The following is a 23,966-nucleotide window of genomic DNA, read 5'->3' on the forward strand; positions in this document are numbered from 1 at the left end:
GTCCACGTTGCGCTTTGGGGCGTTTCCTGTCGCGGGCGCTAGGCCTACCCACACAAGTGAGGTATCATTTTTATCGGGAGACGTGGGGGAACGCTGGGTGGAAGGAAATTCGTGGCTCCTCTCAGATTCCAGAACTTTCTGCCACAGAAATGTGAGGAACATGTGTTTTTTTAGCCAAATTTTGAGGTTTGCAAAGGATTCTGGGTAACAGAACCTGGTCCGAGCCACACAAGTCACCCCATCTTGGATTCCCCTAGGTCTCTAGTTTTCAGAAATGCACAGGTTTGGTAGGTTTCCCTAGGTGGCGGCTGAGCTACAGGCCAAAATCTACAGGTAGGCACTTTGCAAAAAACACCTCTGTTTTCCTTCACCAATTTGGCTGTGTCCACGTTGCGCTTTGGGGCGTTTCCTGTCGCGGGCGCTAGGCCTACCCACACAAGTGAGGTATCATTTTTATCGGGAGACGTGGGGGAACGCTGGGTGGAAGGAAATTCGTGGCTCCTCTCAGATTCCAGAACTTTCTGCCACAGAAATTTGAGGAACATGTGTTTTTTTAGCCAAATTTTGAGGTTTGCAAAGGATTCTGGGTAACAGAACCTGGTCCGAGCCACACAAGTCACCCCATCTTGGATTCCCCTAGGTCTCTAGTTTTCAGAAATGCACAGGTTTGGTAGGTTTCCCTAGGTGGCGGCTGAGCTACAGGCCAAAATCTACAGGTAGGCACTTTGCAAAAAACACCTCTGTTTTCCTTCACCAATTTGGCTGTATCCACGTTGCGCTTTGGGGCGTTTCCTGTCGTGGGCGCTAGGCCTACCCACACAGGTGAGGTATCATTTTTATCGGGATTCGTGGGGGAACGCTGGGTGGAAGGAAATTCGTGGCTCCTCTCAGATTCCAGAACTTTCTGCCACAGAAATGTGAGGAACATGTGTTTTTTTAGCCAAATTTTGAGGTTTGCAAAGGATTCTGGGTAACAGAACCTGGTCCGAGCCACACAAGTCACCCCATCTTGGATTCCCCTAGGTCTCTAGTTTTCAGAAATGCACAGGTTTGGTAGGTTTTCCTAGGTGGCGGCTGAGCTACAGGCCCAAATCTACAGGTAGGCACTTTGCAAAAAACACCTCTGTTTTCCTTCACCAATTTGGCTGTGTCCACGTTGCGCTTTGGGGTGTTTCCTGTCGCGGGCGCTAGGCCTACCCACACAAGTGAGGTATCATTTTTATCGGGAGACGTGGGGGAACGCTGGGTGGAAGGAAATTCATGGCTCCTCTCAGATTCCAGAACTTTCTGCCACAGAAATGTGAGGAACATGTGTTTTTTTAGCCAAATTTTGAGGTTTGCAAAGGATTCTGGGTAACAGAACCTGGTCCGAGCCACACAAGTCACCCCATCTTGGATTCCCCTAGGTCTCTAGGTTTCAGAAATGCACAGGTTTGGTAGGTTTCCCTAGGTGGCGGCTGAGCTACAGGCCAAAATCTACAGGTAGGCACTTTGCAAAAAACACCTCTGTTTTCCTTCACCAATTTGGCTGTGTCCACGTTGCGCTTTGGGGCGTTTCCTGTCGCGGGCGCTAGGCCTACCACCACAAGTGAGGTATCATTTTTATCGGGAGACGTGGGGGAATGCTGGGTGGAAGGAAATTCGTGGCTCCTCCCAGATTCCAGAACTTTCTGCCACAGAAATGTGAGGAACATGTGTTTTTTTAGCCACATTTTGAGGTTTGCAAAGGATTCTGGGTAACAGAACCTGGTCCGAGCCACACAAGTCACCCCATCTTGGATTCCCCTAGGTCTCTAGTTTTCAGAAATGTACAGGTTTGGTAGGTTTCCCTAGGTGGCGGCTGAGCTACAGGCCAAAATCTACAGGTAGGCACTTTGCAAAAAACACCTCTGTTTTCCTTCACCAATTTGGCTGTGTCCACGTTGCGCTTTGGGGCGTTTCCTGTCGCGGGCGCTAGGCCTACCCACACAAGTGAGGTATCATTTTTATCGGGAGACGTGGGGGAACGCTGGGTGGAAGGAAATTTGTGACTCCTCTCAGATTCCAGAACTTTCTGCCACAGAAATGTGAGGAACATGTGTTTTTTTAGCCAAATTTTGAGGTTTGCAAAGGATTCTGGGTAACAGAACCTGGTCCGAGCCACACAAGTCACCCCATCTTGGATTCCCCTAGGTCTCTAGTTTTCAGAAATGCACAGGTTTGGTAGGTTTCCCTAGGTGGCGGCTGAGCTACAGGCCAAAATCTACAGGTAGGCACTTTGCAAAAAACACCTCTGTTTTCCTTCACCAATTTGGCTGTGTCCACGTTGCGCTTTGGGGCGTTTCCTGTCGCGGGTGCTAGGCCTACCCACAGATGTGAGGTATCATTTTTATTGGGAGACGTGGGGGAACGCTGGGTGGAAGGAAATTCGTGGCTCCTCTCAGATTCCAGAACTTTCTGCCACAGAAATGTGAGGAACATGTGTTTTTTTAGCCAAATTTTGAGGTTTGCAAAGGATTCTGGGTAACAGAACCTGGTCCGAGCCACACAAGTCACCCCATCTTGGATTCCCCTAGGTCTCTAGTTTTCAGAAATGCACAGGTTTGGTAGGTTTCCCTAGGTGGCGGCTGAGCTACAGGCCAAAATCTACAGGTAGGCACTTTGCAAAAAACACCTCTGTTTTCCTTCACCAATTTGGCTGTGTCCACGTTGCGCTTTGGGGTGTTTCCTGTCGCGGGCGCTAGGCCTACCCACACAAGTGAGGTATCATTTTTATCGGGAGACGTGGGGGAACGCTGGGTGGAAGGAAATTCATGGCTCCTCTCAGATTCCAGAACTTTCTGCCACAGAAATGTGAGGAACATGTGTTTTTTTAGCCAAATTTTGAGGTTTGCAAAGGATTCTGGGTAACAGAACCTGGTCCGAGCCACACAAGTCACCCCATCTTGGATTCCCCTAGGTCTCTAGGTTTCAGAAATGCACAGGTTTGGTAGGTTTCCCTAGGTGGCGGCTGAGCTACAGGCCAAAATCTACAGGTAGGCACTTTGCAAAAAACACCTCTGTTTTCCTTCACCAATTTGGCTGTGTCCACGTTGCGCTTTGGGGCGTTTCCTGTCGCGGGCGCTAGGCCTACCCACACAAGTGAGGTATCATTTTTATCGGGAGACGTGGGGGAACGCTGGGTGGAAGGAAATTCGTGGCTCCTCTCAGATCCCAGAACTTTCTGCCACAGAAATGTGAGGAACATGTGTTTTTTTAGCCACATTTTGAGGTTTGCAAAGGATTCTGGGTAACAGAACCTGGTCCGAGCCACACAAGTCACCCCATCTTGGATTCCCCTAGGTCTCTAGTTTTCAGAAATGCACAGGTTTGGTAGGTTTCCCTAGGTGGCGGCTGAGCTACAGGCCAAAATCTACAGGTAGGCACTTTGCAAAAAACACCTCTGTTTTCCTTCACCAATTTGGCTGTGTCCACGTTGCGCCTTGGGGCGTTTCCTGTCGTGGGCGCTAGGCCTACCCACACAAGTGAGGTATCATTTTTATCGGGAGACGTGGGGGAACGCTGGGTGGAAGGAAATTCGTGGCTCCTCTCAGATTCCAGAACTTTCTGCCACAGAAATGTGAGGAACATGTGTTTTTTTAGCCACATTTTGAGGTTTGCAAAGGATTCTGGGTAACAGAACCTGGTCCGAGCCACACAAGTCACCCCATCTTGGATTCCCCTAGGTCTCTAGTTTTCAGAAATGTACAGGTTTGGTAGGTTTCCCTAGGTGGCGGCTGAGCTACAGGCCAAAATCTACAGGTAGGCACTTTGCAAAAAACACCTCTGTTTTCCTTCACCAATTTGGCTGTGTCCACGTTGCGCTTTGGGGCGTTTCCTGTCGCGGGCGCTAGGCCTACCCACACAAGTGAGGTATCATTTTTATCGGGAGACGTGGGGGAACGCTGGGTGGAAGGAAATTTGTGGCTCCTCTCAGATTCCAGAACTTTCTGCCACAGAAATGTGAGGAACATGTGTTTTTTTAGCCAAATTTTGAGGTTTGCAAAGGATTCTGGGTAACAGAACCTGGTCCGAGCCACACAAGTCACCCCATCTTGGATTCCCCTAGGTCTCTAGTTTTCAGAAATGCACAGGTTTGGTAGGTTTCCCTAGGTGGCGGCTGAGCTACAGGCCAAAATCTACAGGTAGGCACTTTGCAAAAAACACCTCTGTTTTCCTTCACCAATTTGGCTGTGTCCACGTTGCGCTTTGGGGCGTTTCCTGTCGCGGGTGCTAGGCCTACCCACACATGTGAGGTATCATTTTTATTGGGAGACGTGGGGGAACGCTGGGTGGAAGGAAATTCGTGGCTCCTCTCAGATTCCAGAACTTTCTGCCACAGAAATGTGAGGAACATGTGTTTTTTTAGCCAAATTTTGAGGTTTGCAAAGGATTCTGGGTAACAGAACCTGGTCCGAGCCACACAAGTCACCCCATCTTGGATTCCCCTAGGTCTCTAGTTTTCAGAAATGCACAGGTTTGGTAGGTTTCCCTAGGTGGCGGCTGAGCTACAGGCCAAAATCTACAGGTAGGCACTTTGCAAAAAACACCTCTGTTTTCCTTCACCAATTTGGCTGTGTCCACGTTGCGCTTTGGGGTGTTTCCTGTCGCGGGCGCTAGGCCTACCCACACAAGTGAGGTATCATTTTTATCGGGAGACGTGGGGGAACGCTGGGTGGAAGGAAATTCATGGCTCCTCTCAGATTCCAGAACTTTCTGCCACAGAAATGTGAGGAACATGTGTTTTTTTAGCCAAATTTTGAGGTTTGCAAAGGATTCTGGGTAACAGAACCTGGTCCGAGCCACACAAGTCACCCCATCTTGGATTCCCCTAGGTCTCTAGGTTTCAGAAATGCACAGGTTTGGTAGGTTTCTCTAGGTGGCGGCTGAGCTACAGGCCAAAATCTACAGGTAGGCACTTTGCAAAAAACACCTCTGTTTTCCTTCACCAATTTGGCTGTGTCCACGTTGCGCTTTGGGGCGTTTCCTGACGCGGGCGCTAGGCCTACCCACACAAGTGAGGTATCATTTTTATCGGGAGACGTGGGGGAACGCTGGGTGGAAGGAAATTCGTGGCTCCTCTCAGATCCCAGAACTTTCTGCCACAGAAATGTGAGGAACATGTGTTTTTTTAGCCACATTTTGAGGTTTGCAAAGGATTCTGGGTAACAGAACCTGGTCCGAGCCACACAAGTCACCCCATCTTGGATTCCCCTTGGTCTCTAGTTTTCAGAAATGCACAGGTTTGGTAGGTTTCCCTAGGTGGCGGCTGAGCTACAGGCCAAAATCTACAGGTAGGCACTTTGCAAAAAACACCTCTGTTTTCCTTCACCAATTTGGCTGTGTCCACGTTGCGCCTTGGGGCGTTTCCTGTCGTGGGCGCTAGGCCTACCCACACAAGTGAGGTATCATTTTTATCGGGAGACGTGGGGGAACGCTGGGTGGAAGGAAATTCGTGGCTCCTCTCAGATTCCAGAACTTTCTGCCACAGAAATGTGAGGAACATGTGTTTTTTTAGCCACATTTTGAGGTTTGCAAAGGATTCTGGGTAACAGAACCTGGTCCGAGCCACACAAGTCACCCCATCTTGGATTCCCCTAGGTCTCTAGTTTTCAGAAATGCACAGGTTTGGTAGGTTTCCCTAGGTGGCGGCTGAGCTACAGGCCAAAATCTACAGGTAGGCACTTTGCAAAAAACACCTCTGTTTTCCTTCACCAATTTGGCTGTGTCCACGTTGCGCTTTGGGGCGTTTCCTGTCGCGGGCGCTAGGCCTACCCACACAAGTGAGGTATCATTTTTATCGGGAGACGTGGGGGAACGCTGGGTGGAAGGAAATTTGTGGCTCCTCTCAGATTCCAGAACTTTCTGCCACAGAAATGTGAGGAACATGTGTTTTTTTAGCCAAATTTTGAGGTTTGCAAAGAATTCTGGGTAACAGAACCTGGTCCGAGCCACACAAATCACCCCATCTTGGATTCCCCTAGGTCTCTAGTTTTCAGAAATGCACAGGTTTGGTAGGTTTCCCTAGGTGGCGGCTGAGCTACAGGCCAAAATCTACAGGTAGGCACTTTGCAAAAAACACCTCTGTTTTCCTTCACCAATTTGGCTGTGTCCACGTTGCGCTTTGGGGCGTTTCCTGTCGCGGGTGCTAGGCCTACCCACACATGTGAGGTATCATTTTTATTGGGAGACGTGGGGGAACGCTGGGTGGAAGGAAATTCGTGGCTCCTCTCAGATTCCAGAACTTTCTGCCACAGAAATGTGAGGAACATGTGTTTTTTTAGCCAAATTTTGAGGTTTGCAAAGGATTCTGGGTAACAGAACCTGGTCCGAGCCACACAAGTCACCCCATCTTGGATTCCCCTAGGTCTCTAGTTTTCAGAAATGCACAGGTTTGGTAGGTTTCCCTAGGTGGCGGCTGAGCTACAGGCCAAAATCTACAGGTAGGCACTTTGCAAAAAACACCTCTGTTTTCCTTCACCAATTTGGCTGTGTCACGTTGCGCTTTGGGGCGTTTCCTGTCGCGGGCGCTAGGCCTACCCACACAAGTGAGGTATCATTTTTATCGGGAGACATGGGGGAACGCTGGGTGGAAGGAAATTCGTGGCTCCTCTCAGATTCCAGAACTTTCTGCCACAGAAATGTGAGGAACATGTGTTTTTTTAGCCACATTTTGAGGTTTGCAAAGGATTCTGGGTAACAGAACCTGGTCCGAGCCACACAAGTCACCCCATCTTGGATTCCCCTAGGTCTCTAGTTTTCAGAAATGCACAGGTTTGGTAGGTTTCCCTAGGTGGCGGCTGAGCTACAGGCCAAAATCTACAGGTAGGCACTTTGCAAAAAACACCTCTGTTTTCCTTCACCAATTTGGCTGTGTCCACGTTGCGCTTTGGTGCGTTTCCTGTTGCGGGCGCTAGGCCTACCCACACAAGTGAGGTATCATTTTTATCGGGAGACATGGGGGAACGCTGGGTGGAAGGAAATTCGTGGCTCCTCTCAGATTCCAGAACTTTCTGCCACAGAAATGTGAGGAACATGTGTTTTTTTAGCCAAATTTTGAGGTTTGCAAAGGATTCTGGGTAACAGAACCTGGTCCGAGCCACACAAGTCAACCCATCTTGGATTCCCCTAGGTCTCTAGTTTTCAGAAATGCACAGGTTTGGTAGGTTTCCCTAGGTGGCGGCTGAGCTACAGGCCAAAATCTACAGGTAGGCACTTTGCAAAAAACACCTCTGTTTTCCTTCACCAATTTGGCTGTGTCCACGTTGCGCTTTGGGGCCTTTCCTGTCGCGGGCGCTAGGCCTACCCACACAAGTGAGGTATCATTTTTATCGGGAGACGTGGGGGAACGCTGGGTGGAAGGAAATTCGTGGCTCCTCTCAGATTCCAGAACTTTCTGCCACAGAAATGTGAGGAACATGTGTTTTTTTAGCCAAATTTTGAGGTTTGCAAAGGATTCTGGGTAACAGAACCTGGTCCGGGCCACAGAAGTCACCCCATCTTGGATTCCCCTAGGTCTCTAGTTTTCAGAAATGCACAGGTTTGGTAGGTTTCCCTAGGTGGCGGCTGAGCTACAGGCCAAAATCTACAGGTAGGCACTTTGCAAAAAACACCTCTGTTTTCCTTCACCAATTTGGCTGTGTCCACGTTGCGCTTTGGGGCGTTTCCAGTCGCGGGCGCTAGGCCTACCCACACTAGTGAGGTATCATTTTTATCGGGAGACGTGGGGGAACACTGGGTGGAAGGAAATTTGTGGCTCCTCTCAGATTCCAGAACTTTCTGCCACAGAAATATGAGGAACATGTGTTTTTTTAGCCAAATTTTGAGGTTTGCAAAGGATTCTGGGTAACAGAACCTGGTCCGAGCCACACAAGTCACCCCATCTTGGATTCCCCTAGGTCTCTAGTTTTCACAAATGCACAGGTTTGGTAGGTTTCCCTAGGTGGCGGCTGAGCTACAGGCCAAAATCTACAGGTAGGCACTTTGCAAAAAACACCTCTGTTTTCCTTCACCAATTTGGCTGTGTCCACGTTGCGCTTTGGGGCGTTTCCTGTCGCGGGCGCTAGGCCTACCCACACAAGTGAGGTATCATTTTTATCGGGAGACGTGGGGGAACGCTGGGTGGAAGGAAATTCGTGGCTCCTCTCAGATTCCAGAACTTTCTGCCACAGAAATGTGAGGAACATGTGTTTTTTTAGCCAAATTTTGAGGTTTGCAAAGGATTCTGGGTAACAGAACCTGGTCCGAGCCACACAAGTCACCCCATCTTGGATTCCCCTAGGTCTCTAGTTTTCAGAAATGCACAGGTTTGGTAGGTTTCCCTATGTGGCGGCTGAGCTACAGGCCAAAATCTACAGGTAGGCACTTTGCAAAAAACACCTCTGTTTCCTTCACCAATTTGGCTGTGTCCACGTTGCGCTTTGGGGCGTTTCCTGTCGCGGGCGCTAGGCCTACCCACACAAGTGAGGTATCATTTTTATCGGGAGACGTGGGGGAACGCTGGGTGGAAGGAAATTCGTGGCTCCTCTCAGATTCCAGAACTTTCTGCCACAGAAATGTGAGGAACATGTGTTTTTTTAGCCACATTTTGAGGTTTGCAAAGGATTCTGGGTAACAGAACCTGGTCCGAGCCACACAAGTCACCCCATCTTGGATTCCCCTAGGTCTCTAGTTTTCAGAAATGCACAGGTTTGGTAGGTTTCCCTAGGTGGCGGCTGAGCTACAGGCAAAATATACAGGTAGGCACTTTGCAAAAAACACCTCTGTTTTCTGTGATGTGTCCACGTTGTGTTTTGGGGCATATCCTGTCGCGGGCGCTAGGCCTACCCACACAAGTGAGGTATCATTTTTATCGGGAGACTTGGGGGAACATAGAATAGCAAAACAAGTGTTATTGCCCCTTGTCTTTCTCTACATTTTTTCCTTCCAAATGTAAGACAGTGTGTAAAAAAGACGTCTATTTGAGAAATGCCCTGTAATTCACATGCTAGTATGGGCACCCCGGAATTCAGAGATGTGCAAATAACCACTGCTTCTCAACACCTTATCTTGTGCCCATTTTGGAAATACAAAGGTTTTCTTGATAGCTATTTCTTACTCTTTATATTTCAGCAAATGAATTGCTGTATACCCGGCATAGATTGAAAACCCACTGCAGGGTGCAGGTCATTTATTGGCTCTGGGTAGCTAGAGTTCTTGATGAACCTATAAGCCCTATATATCCCCACAACCAGAAGAGTCCAGCAGACGTAACGGTATATTGCTTTCGAAAATCTGACATTGCTGGAAAAAGTTACAGAGTAAAACGTAGAGAAATATTTATGTTTTTTTCACCTCAATTTCAATATTGTTCTTTTTCAGTTGTTATTTTCTGTAGGAAACCCTTGTAGGATCTACACAAATGACCCCTTTCTGAATTCAGATTTTTGTCTACTTTTCAAAAATGTTGCGGTTTCTGGGATCCAGCGTTGGTTTCATGCCCATTTCTGTCACTGACTGGAAGGAGGCTGAAAGCACAAAAAATCGTAAAAAGGGGGTATGTCCCAGTAAAATGCCAAAATTGTGTTGAAAAATTGGGTTTTCTGATTCAAGGCTGCCTGTTCCTGAAAGCTGGGAAGCTGGTGATTTTATCACCGCAAACCCTTTGTTGATGCCCTTTTCAGGGAAAAAACCACAAGCCTTCTTCTGCAGCCAATTTTCCCAATTTGTTTGAAAAAAACGAAATTTTCACTGTTTTTTGGCTAATTTCTTGGCCTCCTTCTGGGGAACCCACAAAGTCTGGGTACCTCTAGAATCCCTAGGATGTTGGAAAAAAAGGACGCAAATTTGGCGTGGGTAGCTTATGTGAACAAAAAGTTATGAGGGCCTAAGCGCGAACTGCTCCAAATAGCCAAAAAAAGGCTTGGCACAGGAGGGGGAAAAGGCCTGGCAGCGAAGGGGTTAAACAACTCACTACATTCATTTTTAGTTAAATGCGTCTCTTGCAGAATTAGGACCTGAGCAGAGGAGTCTCTCAAATACTGTAATATCCTATCCCTTCTACCTCTAATCCTTAATCCATTCACGTTCCAAGATAAAACCTTTACTTCCCTGCACCCGGTCCCCTGGGTCGCATAAGTATTATCCAGGAGTTGCAGTTAATTAAAAAATAGTTGCTGTGCAATAAGTATTTTTTATTTTCTTCCACATGCTTCCCACCTAGTGCCCTCCAAAACCCCCACCACCCCCACCATGACACCCCTACCCTACCCTTGGAGAACCCCCCCTCTGTTATGGACTGATGTAGGTCCATTTTAAGAGCGCTCCTGAGTTTTACCCCTCGGGTGAAGCACACTAACTCATTAATCTTTACTCAACACCACCTTTTATAGCTTCCAACAGTTCATCTGCCACGTTGACTTTTCTTATATTGTGCATTCTATTATTATGCGTTACTCTTAAGATAGCCGGGAACTTGAGTTGCACAGAGGTGCCTAACTTCTTAAATTCTTCCATCCGCCTTCCAAACTCCCACTAGTTTCCCTAGACAAATCTGACCTGATTTCAAATGAGAAGCCTTCTCCTCTTAAAGCTTTCAGCCTAAGTGCTTTAGACAGTATTGTTTCCTTAATTTAATAAGTTTGAAAGTTTATCAAGATTCTCCGGGGTCTTTTACTATTAGTGTTCCTCCTAAAGGGATCTCTATGTACCCTTTGAATATCATTAGCTATTTCTTCAGTCCTTTCCTCCAATAGAAGAGTGGTTTTAATAAGAGAGACCATGAAAGATTTAAGATTCTCCCCCTCTGCACCCTCTGGAACTTTTAAAATTCTCAAATTGTTCCTCTTAGCATTATTTTCCAGCCTCTCCACCGTATTCCGTAGCTCAGGACCGCTTTCCTTCAATAATTTAAGTTCTTCCTTATGGTGTTTCACTTCCCCCTTCATCGCACCCACTGACTCCTCTAAGGCCTGAGTTCTGGCCATCAAAAGGTCCAATTACTGCTCTAGGGCCTCACATGTACCTCATATCTTGATAAAGCCAGAACCAACCTCTCTGAGAAAGTACTCGGTGCATCTGGAGCAGAGGGGACAGCCAGTATAGGCATCAAGGTCAAAGTAGGGGGCCAATGAGGAAACGCTTGAGGTACATCTTTACCGGCTGGATTCACGGACATGCCCGCCGACTCCAACCCAGCTTTTGGGACTCCTGAAGGTGGATGTAAATGATCCACCACATTGCCAAGCTGCACAAAACCAATGTGCTCTATACATCCACCTGACTCTAGGGCACCTAACGGTTACAGGGATGCAAATAGTTGCAGCTGTAAACAATTTCCAACCCCTACCATACCCAAAAGGTCTACTTGTTCACTCTCCATCACTTTTACAGGAACAGCCCTTTTTGGTGAGGTTATCTTAAAAGAGGACCTTAGCGAAGGGGTTAATTTAGCATTAGATTGAGAGGCTGGGCTCTTTCTCTGCTTTTTAGCACCCTTCTGAGTGCTCTTCTCACTGGCGTTCCCAGTATTCACCAGCGTTTTTTCTGCTTGTAGCTTGCCTCGCCTCATTGAGCTTCCCCACTTCAAGGCACCTCCATTCCAGCCCCCTTCCCAGTTCAATCTTACCTTTTCCTGATGAATTTTACCAAAACTAGGGGGCCGAACCACAGCCCCCCTTTCTCGGGGCTTCCCAAAGTCAGCACTCGCCGTTACTGCCTCCGCCATCTCTCCCGCCGAACCAGTTTCTCCTGCAGCCTGCTGGAGCACACCACGCCCTGTGCCTCTGCTGGCTCTGCCGTGGATCCCCCGGAGGGGAACCCGCGCCACGGCTTGGCGGGAGTGTCGGAGCTCCAAAGCAGCCCGAGCCCAGCCGGCGGCCTGACTGGGGCTGTCGTAGCTCCCACACAAAACCTCCAGGGTGCACAGAGTCGTTGGAGCGGCCTTCAACCTGCGGGCAGGCGGTTGCCTTCATCACAGCACCCAGGGATGGAGACTCAGGTGAACTCTGGCGCACTGTGTCTATCTTCCACCGCCATGTTCCCCCTGGCCTAAATTGTTAATTGCTGAAGTTTCAAAGGAATTCTATAAGCCTCCGTGGGTAGCCTCCCCAGAGAGCTCAGCCCATCTAAAGACCATTCTTTCACGCCTCTCATTTTCAGATAAGTGCATATTAATTGGACTTTGCAGAGATATATGAGATCCGGATGAAAGTCTAATTTGTTGAAAATCAGTGAATGAGAAATTTCAAAGTTGGCAGCCTGGCAACCTCGTTTAAAAAAAAAAAAAAATCACATGTTTTGTGAAATGCAGAGGATGTGATGCTGCCCTTTTTTGTGACAACTGTTCCACTGCATCAGCGTGCGGCAGAGTGTGAGATCCCACTGCTCTAAGGCAGGTTCCATTGTCCTGTGTGGGATCCCACCCACTGGCGAAGTAATGAATCCAGAAGACCCCTTCCCTGTCACCCCGCGTCATCACCATTCGGGCTCCCAGCCACCTTGCCACCGCCACGTTGGCTCCACCCCCTGACTTCTATCTACAGGTTGATGGCCACTTTGTGGGCTGGATGGAAACTGGACAGACCTGATCTAGGCGTTCAGTAGTGCTCCAGTTCCCTGCTTTCTGCTGCAGGACACCCTGGCCATGTGCATCTGGGTGCATCAGCGAAGAGAAGCCCATTCGATGCCTCTGAGCACCAGGGACCTTTGCTGCGGTATCTACTTAGAGGACTGTCTGGGAGAGCAGACAGGACCTTGGTCAAATGCTTAATTAGGGCCGCTCTCCAAGCCTTTAAGACAGTGGTTCCCAACCTGTGGTCTGGGGACCCCTGGGGGACCGCAAAGCCTTCTCAGGGTGTCCGCGAGAGCCTAGAAAATAAAAAAATATGAACAAATATGACAAATTAGGTCCCCAGCTTCCAGTAATGACTCAGGCGGGGGTCCCCGGATTCCCAGGATGATTCAGTGGGGGTCCCTGGGTTCCATCAATGTTAAAGTGGGGGTCCACGGAAATCAAAAGGTTGGGAACCACTGCTTTCAGAGATTCTCTAATCTAATGGAGGTGTTTGAAGGGCACCCAAGGGTGGATCCCTTCACAAGCTTCTGTGCCTGAAACTACCAGGATGTGAGAGGCCAGTCTTAGGGGTCTGGATGGCTGATGTTGCACAGCCTTAAATTGCAATCTATTGATAATCTGTAGACAGGGTGGCAAGGGATATGGTTAAAAGTTCAGGGAGTCACCATCTTGGACTCAGGGGCGTGGACCTTTAATAAGTCAAGGTAACAGTATTGCCTTAAAGTACTAGAACTTTGTGGCACCATATGACAACATGGGCCCTTAAAATTAGCTCATTCTAGGGGAAAAGGAGAGCTCCAAAGGTGACATGCATTTTGCTTGGGTTGCAGAAATCATTGCACCGTTTCTGCTTGGATCCCTTTGGAGCTTGGATATAGTCTTCTTAGAGAGTCCTATGTAAGGGCTATTTCAGGGGTTCAGGTAGAGTACTACTGCTGTAAGGACCAGGCACATTGTTTTGAGGAGAAAAGAAAAGGAAGCCAGCGCCTCTGCACCAGAGTAAGTGTAAATGATGGACTGCATTCTTCCTGAGCGTATGGCTGCTAATGTCACTAAAACCTGCTTTATGGCTCCACGTGTGTCTCTATTTGCACAGTAAATGACCCCCTGATGCTGCTGTGCGGCTTGGCATCCCCTCCTTTGCTCGTCTCTCTGCATCCCTTCAAACCCATTCCAACTCTTATTTATTCTAAACGAGCTCTTGTAATAATTTCCCTTTAAACAGCAGCTTTCTTGCAAACGTCAGTATTTTGGAAGCAATCATGGAGCTTGCTACATCTCAAAATGATGGCTTATAAACACCATTTCTAAAATTAGTTCTTTGTTGTGCAGCTTTGTAAGGCTTTATGTATAATGTGCCTGCAGAGTGCATGGAAAGATAAATGAGTTATTAGGGTTTCAAAAGTTATTGCTCTGTAATGTGGTGAGAAAACGGAGCCTTTCAAGGCATGCGATGTTTCACTGTAATGTGAAACTATTACACAAACACTGCAAATGTATTTTGCTGCATAGTTTGATGTGGACGTAAATTTAAAAGGCCCAGCTCAAGCCTGTGCAAACACTGTGCCAATGCATTGGAGCTGGTGGGGGTGGGGGGAGGGGGGTCTGGCATCCCAGCAGGGGTTCAAGGGCTCAATAGGGGTGTCACTTCATATGCCAAGTCGCTGCACCTTCAGAAGTTAGTCAGCATCGTAAGCAGAGCGGTGTTTTCAACCTGGAAACTTGTTATAGTTTCTATCAATGTTTTTTTTAACTTGGCCTAGAGACGCTTGTATTGGAGAGCTGCGGCCAAATTCTGCCAATCGCCACGTGGCTGAATTTTTTCCCTCAAATGTGAGTGGGCGCGAGCTAGCTTCGCCATTCCTGGCACCATTTTCTAATGCGGGCGGTTGTGATCGGTCAGAGTGCTGCTCCTCGAGCAGATTTGCTGCTCCTCGAGTAGATTTGCTGTAACTTGAGTAGATTTTCTAATTGAGCGGCAACAAAATCAACTCGAATGGTGTGTGCTCCAGTGCACCGCATGGTGCCGTTATCACTGATTTTTCAGCGCTATTCGCACTACTGGCTCTAAGTTGCATGTATACTTCCAACCTTTCGTGGAACTCTGCAGAATTCCGCAAAGTTACAAAAAAGCTCGGTGATATTCTGCAAAGTTTCACTCTGCGAGTTCCGCCCGCCCCTGCTCCTAATGACATTTGCTCAGACCGCATCAATCCAGAGAGTGACTGGTAACGACTCGCTGGTTTCTTCATGACTGTAGAATTTCAATAGAAACCTGGGAACTGACTCCTGATCTGACTTTCTTCATTCTCGAATTTTTAAAGGAGCGACATGGAAATATCTGGAAGCTTGTCACTGATTTGACACTGGAAAGGGTTGGAACCCGTGGTTATGTTTAATATGTCCCAAAATTTCAGATACCTCTTCACTCCATACGTATTTCCCTTAGGACCTTGAGTGCAATACTTTATCCGAGGTGGACGTTGAATCATATGCCCCCTTAAGCTTAGCTTATCTTTTTCTTAAGAGCATCGGCTACTGCAGAATTAATCATACTCTGCACTTCGACTGCTGTCATCCGTGCTTGCTCATCTGTTGAAGGCCGAGGCAAATCTAGAGACCTGAGCTGGGATATGATCCTCATCTCTTCTTACTTCTTCGCTTTCCCTCCATAGTGAAACACACACTGGTTGCTTCATGGAATACCAAGCCAAATAAAAACACCAGGTAATTCTTTAAACAGATCCATAATAGCGCCCATGAACACCAATTTCCAGCCAAATAGCCAGCACCACTAAAAATGTGACATTTGTAGCCTCCATAAGAATATAAATAGGGAAAAAGGTTATGGCCCCTCTGGGTGGCCTACCTTTTCCCTTGATAGAAGATTCTTGTATGTGGTGGGATCAGGTATCCCGACATTTTCCTTTCGGGAACCACAACCCCAGCCACTTCACACCAACCAGACAATGTCATGGCCACGGCGACTGGAGCACCAGAAGAACATGCCCGCTGCCCTCTGGAGTGGCATCAATCGGCCAGAGAAAGCAAGCTAAAATAGAGTGCAGGGAGCCGCCACGCATACTCCAGCCACATTATTTTCCTCAGTTAAAATGATCTTTATATAATAACAACAAAATCGATGCACTCGCCCTACTGGCGGCAGCTGTGTATGGAAGAGAAAGAAAAGAAACTGATTTTTTTGGGGGGTGGGGACTGGCTCAAACCATAATGGAAGGTAAGCAAGAGGGGACGTGGAGGTAATTCGAATTTGATGGTGTGAATCCAATAGTAATTTGTGGTGGATCTCCTGTCCTACCTCTCTGTTTCCTTTGCATGGTTCGCCTGTCGCTGGTGATGTATTTCCTCTGGAAAGGTAGGGAGATTTTAAGAGAATTTCACTTTCTCCCAGATTGGGATGCCATATCTCTGAGGGAAGCACCACGTGCTGGGACCTCTTTAGAGTGATGGCTATCATAAAGTCACATATTGATTTGTGGTTGACACATGTAATTGTAGCCTTTCCTTGTGGATGATTGAAGGAGTCATAGAGGTGGGTGTGTGGTTTATTGATCTCTGTCACTCTGTTCCTGTTCAGTAAATCATGACTTGGCTTAGGTGGCTCTGTTCCAGGGAGGTCACTAGCCCAGACCATCATGCTGGCAGTAACCCATTAAAACAATGATTATCGGGGATTGAATGTATGTTCTGTCTCTATATGGGTCACTGCATTGTAGAAATACTTCGAACATAAAGTAAAGTTTTACAATAGCTATTCAAGAATATTTTTGCATTATATTTTTATTTATTCCAGTTTATGCAGGACAAAGGAATGCAAATTAGCACAATTATTAACAAATCTTCAAAAGCAACAAAGAAAAGGTTTAAGTGAGTACAATCTTCTAGAATCGAGCAAATACACCAAACATGAAAATACACCACCCTTCCTTGTTGTTGGGATATGGAGCTCCAACTTACTCATGTGATGATTGTAGATCAGATCTAAGTCAGCACATCATCAAAAACAATTGAATTAAAACACTGAATATTTCACAACATTTTGCCTACCCAGAATTCTGGGGGAGAACCCTATGACTGGATGTAGGGTAGATCTGTGCAAAATTTTAACTTCAGCAAAGTAATCAGAGTCATTTTGATAATTTCATGTTACTCTTGTAACATAAAATTACCAAAACTTACCAAATTATGCCCACTCACGTAATTTAGAGTATTCTTGGGAAAAAGTGCCTACCGCAAGAGCATAGGAACAGAGCACGAGTAGCTGCTTCTGTTGTGTTCTGTTGCATTAGTGCTATTTTCTTAGCGCAGAATGCATTCTCTTGTGCATTTTGGATGCAAGAGTGCATTTTGCACTAAGAAAATAGCACTAAATGCAGGGTTCTGTTCCTTGCGTAATTTAGCAATTGTAATTTTTGAGCCTGTCACCCCAGGGGTGGCCTTCCCCCAAACTTTTTGCCTCACTCCTCCTGTTTTGCTGAATTCATTTTTGTAGGCCTTAGGACTCAGGACATTTTACCACTGCTAACTAGTGCTAAAGTGCTTCTGCTCTCTCCTTTAAACATGGTGAAATTGTCTTACACCCAATTGCCACATTTAATGTACTTGTTAGACCCTAGTAAAGTGGTACTACATGTATCATGGGCCTGTTAATTAAATGCTACTAGTGGGCCTGCAGCACTTATTTTGCCACCAACTCAAGTAATCTTTTAAAGCATGTCTCAGGCCTGCCATTGCAGCCTGTGTGTGCAGTTTTAAACTGCTATTTCAACCTGGCAAAACAAACATTTTCCCAGGCCCAAACATTCCCTTTTAATACTTATAAGTCACTGTATGTAAAAAGTTGGACATGTTTTTCTAAGTGGTAGTGAAAAATTCCTAAATTTGTTTTTCACCACTACAAGGCCAACCTCTCCCATAGGATAACTTTGGGTTACCTTAACAGATTGAATTAGTGCTAACTTTTGATTGGGAGCAGGTAGGAAAGTCATGTTTGGTGTCTGAGAAATTGTAATTTAAAGCCCTCTTTAACGGTAAAGTCAGGTTTTAAGTCACAATTCTGAAAATGCCACTTTCAGAAATTTATAACAAAGCACATATTCACGTGAAACTCACTGTGAAACAATTTTTTCTTATTATGGCAGAAATATATCTTGCCACTGACTTAATTATCCAACAATTTTTGAATAGAGACAGCAAGTAGTCAGTCATAAGCATCCTAATTTGGTCCACTAAAATCAGTACCCAAACATGTAAGAACACAAACTTTTATTATTATTGGAATCACTTATCATGGCATAAAATGTTTCTTGTGTAATCACAATACAAAGCAGAATAGTGAAAAAAAGTGCACCCCAAGTGAAAAAGACACCAAATCAAAAACAATCAAGGAATTGCTGGTATTTTTGGAGCCTCTGGTGTCTCTCATAAGGACATCATCTTATTAAAATATAGATACATTTATCAATACAGTAGCTTTTCTTCATTCAAATGACAACATGAGAGGTCTTTCTTTTAGACTGTCGGCGACATTTTGACCCTAACGGAGGGTACCAGGGTCTCATCAGGACAAGCAATGGCCTGGGGAATGGTTGTTGTTGCAATATGGTTAATTAAGGGGTCGCATCTTGGCTTAATGTAATAGTATCCTTTAATGTGTCAAGGTGTCCAATTAGTTGCCCTAGCTGACTTTGAGTAGTTCCCACGGAGAGGAAAGCTGTTCAAATAATTGCTCCAGATCAGAGACACATTAATGGATACTATTACATTAAGTCAAGATGCAGTCCCTGGAGCTCCTCCTTGAAGAAAAGTATAAATCCTGAAGTTTTGGCTCTTCGCAACTATGAACAAGCCCAATTGCACAAGATCTTGCCTCCTGTGCCGACCACCAATGTGAAGCTACAGTGAACCCATCTCATCATGCTACAGCAACCACCAGCAATGACCAACAACAGAAGAGCTGGAGATCATGCTACGGTTAGTCAGCAAGGGAACCCACAGATCTGAAGGGACCAGGGGTATCAATTGTAAAAAGCACAGTGGTCCCTTACAAAAGAATACTATAGCAATAAATCCATAGAATTACAATAATCAGCAGCTGATCGGGTTGTTGTTTTTTGACACTGGGCATTGTGCACGCTTTTGACCATCTCCTAGGATTTTTTTGACAAATCATGAGCTATTTTGGCATTGTTTGAATCATTGGTTGTGACAGCGTGTTATTGTTGGAGGGACACTGTGGACCGCTCTTAGATGCCTAATGTGAAGTAATCAATTGACAATTGTCCATCTCAGTCTTATTTCTCTTGTCCTAATGATGATTCTGTCCATTAAGGTCGGGGGATCTAAACGTTAAACCGACAACTTTACCTTGACTCATAATATAGTTTTTTGTGTATGAGTATGGGTACCATTTATAGACACATACATTTTATATTGTTATGTGTCCTTGATCAACAGCCTGAGTGATTGAACTATTTAGTGATTAATTATTATCACTGTCTGTTACAAAATATAATGCATTCTAATTCTTAGAAATTGCATTCTTCTTTTTGGATTGTCTTGTATCTATAATGAAATGTGTATCTAAACTCTATAGTCACAATAAATAATTATTATTTTGTTCCTACATAGGATTTATTGTAATTCTATGGATTTATTGCTATAGTACTTAATGCTACAGGATCAGCAGCTCACGGTGACCTCCAAATCGAATCTCCAGCAACGACTGTCTGTGACCCAGAATGGACCGTTGCATTATTGCGATGACCACCTGCAACACCCGGCCTGTTGTCACACTATAGTGAGTACCACCACAACACTATCCCTGCTCTTCGAAGTCCTCGTCCACAGCAGGGCTAAACTCATCCCTGTATCTGGCTCGTGCTCCATTGTGGTTGGCCTGAACTTGTGACTTTCACCCAGTATCACACGACCAGATACCAGTGAGTGACACTTTGTGCTTTTAGGCACTATACTTACCGTAATAGCCACTGCGCAACACATTTCAACACAGAACCTAGCATTGCAGCCCGCAGCTCCTCGGAACAGCCACATCACAATGCAGTACCTCGCAGCCTCGCAGCCCATCAGAACCAATGCTGTGCAGAAACATCTTCAAAGTGTGTCCTTTCAGTGTTCTGCACCCAGGGTTTAAGGTATTTTGTTCAGCGGGCCTGACTTGGTCCCTGCATCTGGCCCGTGCTCCAGTCAGCCTGAACTTGTGACTTTGTCTGTTTGAATGCCACAAAAGTACTTTCAACTCAAATCTCAAGCAACGACTATCCATGACCTCCGACTGGATCTTTGCATTATTGCGATGACTGTCTGCAACACCCAGCCTGTTCTTCACACTACAGTGAGGACTGTCTGCAACTCTTTCCCTGCTCTTCGTAGTCCTTGTTCACCTTGAACAGAACTCATCACTCTGGACTCTAGCAGATAACATTTTTACCAGGGCTAAAATTATCCCTGTATCTGGATCATGCTCCACCGTGGTCAGCCTGAACTTGTGACTTTCACCCTGTCTCACACGACCAGATACCTGAGAGTGGCGCTTTGTGCTTTTACAAAAACAACAGATGATGGACGGAATGCAGAGCAAATCAAACATTCACCCCAAGTCACAGATCTGGGTTTAATCCATTTTTTTTTTTGCTTGCCATGCCATTCCAGTTTGGACCCAGCCATATGCAAATCAGTCTTAACCCTGTTCCCCATGGGAACAGTCCAGCCCAGACTGCCAGGCCAGGTCCCCCCTGAACCAGAACCAAGCATCCTGGGACCGGTTTAAGGGTATCACCCTTCATCAGCCAGGCTAGCTTGAATCTGGTGGCATAGCAAGCATGGGACCCACATCTGGGCATACCATCCCACTTCCCACCCAGGGAGGACCTGGCTTGGCAGTTTGGGCTGGACTGTTCCCATGAGGAACAGGGTCAAGACTGATTTGCATATGGCTGGGTCCAAACTGGGGTGGCGTGGTGAGCAAAAAAACAATGGATTAAACCCAAATCTCTGTGACTGGGGGCAAATGTTTACATTGTTCAGCATTTCGTCCATCATCTGTTCTTTTTGCATTTGTCGCCCCAAGTGCGAAGGGTATGCCCAGACGTGGATCCCGTGATCACTGAGCCACTGGATTCGAGCTAGCCTAGCTGATGAAGGTTGATACCCTGAAACTGGTCCTAGGATTCCTGTTTCAGATTTCTATCGACAATTGAGACAATTGATGTCAGAAGTTTGTCATTTTGTTCTCAATTGGCCTTGAGAAAGCCCCCGCCTACTCGCCTATGGGGTGAAACATGTATTGGCTGTTCTTTCACCGAATATTGCTCTCTACCTTTTCTCCATCCTTGATAAAAGTTGCTTGGACTATTTAGTTGCCGACTTTTGGAACTTTCTTTCAGCTTTAAGATGATTACTAATTTAATTGAAACATAACCCTTTGGAATTGTTGTCTCTACTACAAATAAATAACTACTGAAGCATTGTGCTCATTATCAGAAAATTTTCTGGAGTGGGAGCTCACCTTTAATCAATCCGGTCCAGGGAGGACCTGGCTTGGCAGTTCGGGCTGGACTGTTCCCATGAGGAACAGGGTCAAGACTGATTTGCATATGGCTGGGTCCAAACTGGGGTGGCGTGGTGAGCAAAAAGAATGACGGATTAAACCCAGATCTTTGTGACTGGGGGTGAACGTTTGCATTGTTCAGCATTCTGTCCATCATCTGTTCTTTTTGCTTTGTGCTTTTAGGCACTATACTTACCCTAGCAGCCGCTGCGCAGCACATTTCAACACAGAACCTAGCATTGCAGCCCTGCAGCTCCTCCAAACTGCCACACCACTACGCATCTCAACACAGGACCTCGCAGCCTTGCAGCCCATCGGAACCAATGCTGTGGAGAAACAACCCTTTCCACAACGTGACCATCATTCTCAGACATGCAGAAACAGATATTTGAACTTAAACAGAGCGATGAACAACTGCAACATAGAGTAAAAGACTCAGAAGGATGCTCATAAAGGAACAACATAGACTTAGGGGAAATCCTTGAAAGGATGGAAGGGCCAAGCACCAAACTCTATTTAGAGAACTGGCTAATGATAGATGTTAATATCAGGAGGAGTGTCAAACTTCTTCTCAATGGAGCAGGCACACAGAGTTCCAGAGCAACCCCAAACTCCAGGGGACACACCTAAGCCAATAGTGGTCTGCTTGATTACTGTCTGAGATAGAGACCATATCCTGCAAGTGTCTAGGTGGTACGGTCCCTGAGATTCTGATGGCAACAGAGCCTGCATCTTTCAGCACTACACAAAGAACATTAGTACAATAACCGAGCACCTCATTCCTTAACAGACAAAAATGTGCCGAATAAATATCAAATGTGCACTCAAATCCAGAGAAACTGTAAGTTGTGACTGAAAACATGACACACTTTCTCAAAGCCCCTCAGGGGGCTTGGACATGGCTGAAAACCAAGAGACTGACATCCCCAGACAGGAGAGGAGCAGATTAGGCAAAAGCAGGTACCTGTTGCAATGGGTCACCTGGGGCGGGATGGCAACTAAAGAACAAGCATGGAAAGAGAGGGCCTTGCTGATGGAGGTCAATCAATCAATCATTGGATTTATAAAGCGCACTACGTACCCGTGAGGGTTTCAAGGCGCTGGGGGGGGGGGTGGGGGGGGGGGAGAGGGAGCTGGTGTTACTGGTCGAAGAGCCAGGTCTTGAGGAGTCTTCTGAAGGTGAGTAGGTCTTGAGTCTGTCGCAGGTTGGTGGGGAGAGTGTTCCAGGTTTTGGAGGCGAGGTATGAGAAGGATCTGCCGCCGGAGGTCTTTCTTCGGATGCGGGGGACGACTGCGAGGGCGAGGTTAGAGGAGCGGAGCTGACGGGTGGGGGTGTAGAAGCTGAGTCTGTTGTTTAGGTAGGCTGGTCCGGTGTCATGGAGCACTTTGTTAGTGTGGGTAAGAAGCTTGAAAGTGATCCTTTTGTCCACGGGGAGCCAGTGAAGGTTTCTCAGGTGGTGGGAGATGTGGCTGTGGCGGGGTACATTGAGGATCAGCCTGGTGGAGGCGTTTTGGATGCGTTGGAGGCGTAGTAGGTCTTTTGCTGGGATGCCTGTGTAGAGTGCGTTGCCGTAGTCCAGCCTGCTGCTGACGAGGGCCTGTGTCACTGTTCTTCTTGTTTCTGTCGGGATCCACTTGTAGATTCTGCGGAGCATGCGGAGTGTGTTGTAGCAGGAGGAGGAAACTGCGTTGACCTGTTTAGACAAGGTGAGGGAGGAGTCGAGGATGAAGCCCAGGTTGCGAGCGTGGTCGGACGGTGTCGGCGGGGTTCCTAGAGCGGTGGGCCACCAGGAGTCGTCCCAGGCGGAGGGGGTGGGTCCGAGGATGAGGACCTCCGTCTTGTCCGAGTTCAGTTTCAGACGGCTGTTTTTCATCCATTCAGCGATGGATTTCATTCCCTCGTGGAGGTTGGTTTTGGCGGTGTGCGGGTCTTTGGTGAGTGAGAGGATGAGCTGGGTGTCGTCGGCGTAGGTGAGAATGTTGAGGTTGTGTTGTCGGGCCACTTGTGCGACAGGGGCCATGTAGATGTTGAACAGCGTCGGGCTGAGGGATGAGCCTTGGGGGACGCCGCAGATGATGTCGGTGGCTTCGGAGCGGAAGGGGGGGAGGCGGACTCTCTGGGTTCTGCCAGAGAGGAATGAGACGATCCAGTCGAGGGCTTTTCCTTGAATTCCGGTTTCGTGGAGGCGTGATTTCAGGGTGCGGTGGAAGACTGTGTCGAAGGCGGCAGATAGGTCCAGGAGGATGAGGGCTGATGTTTCGCCGTTGTCCATTTGGCATCTGATGTCGTCTGTGGCGGCGAGAAGGGCGGTTTCGGTGCTGTGGTTTCATCTGAAGCCGGACTGGGAGGGGTCTAGGATGCCGTTGTCTTCGAGGTGGCTGGTTAGTTGTGTGTTGACGATTTTTTCAATCACTTTTGCTGAGAAAGGGAGCAGGGAGATGGGTCGGGAGTTCTTGAGGTCGTTGGGGTCTGCTTTGGGCTTCTTGAGGAGGGCGTGGATTTCGGCGTGAAGAGCTCTTTGCTGTCGTGTGCGTTGTTGTCCAGGCGGTCTTTGAAGTGGGATCGTTTGGCTTGGCTGATGAGTTGGTGGTGCTTGTGGGTGGCGTCCTTGTGGGCTGTGAGGCTGTCAGGTGTGCGTTTGAGGAGCCATTCCTTTTTTAGCTTCCGACAGTCGCGTTTGGAATTTAGGAGCTCGTCGGTGAACCAGGTGGCTTTTCTTCTGGCTTGGTTGTCGGTGGGTTTTTTGAGTGGCGCGAGGGTGTTGGTGCAGTCGTTGATCCACAGGGTGAGGTTTGGTCCCACAA

Source organism: Pleurodeles waltl, chromosome 6 (assembly GCF_031143425.1).
Source record: "Pleurodeles waltl isolate 20211129_DDA chromosome 6, aPleWal1.hap1.20221129, whole genome shotgun sequence".
Lineage (NCBI taxonomy): Eukaryota > Metazoa > Chordata > Amphibia > Caudata > Salamandridae > Pleurodeles > Pleurodeles waltl.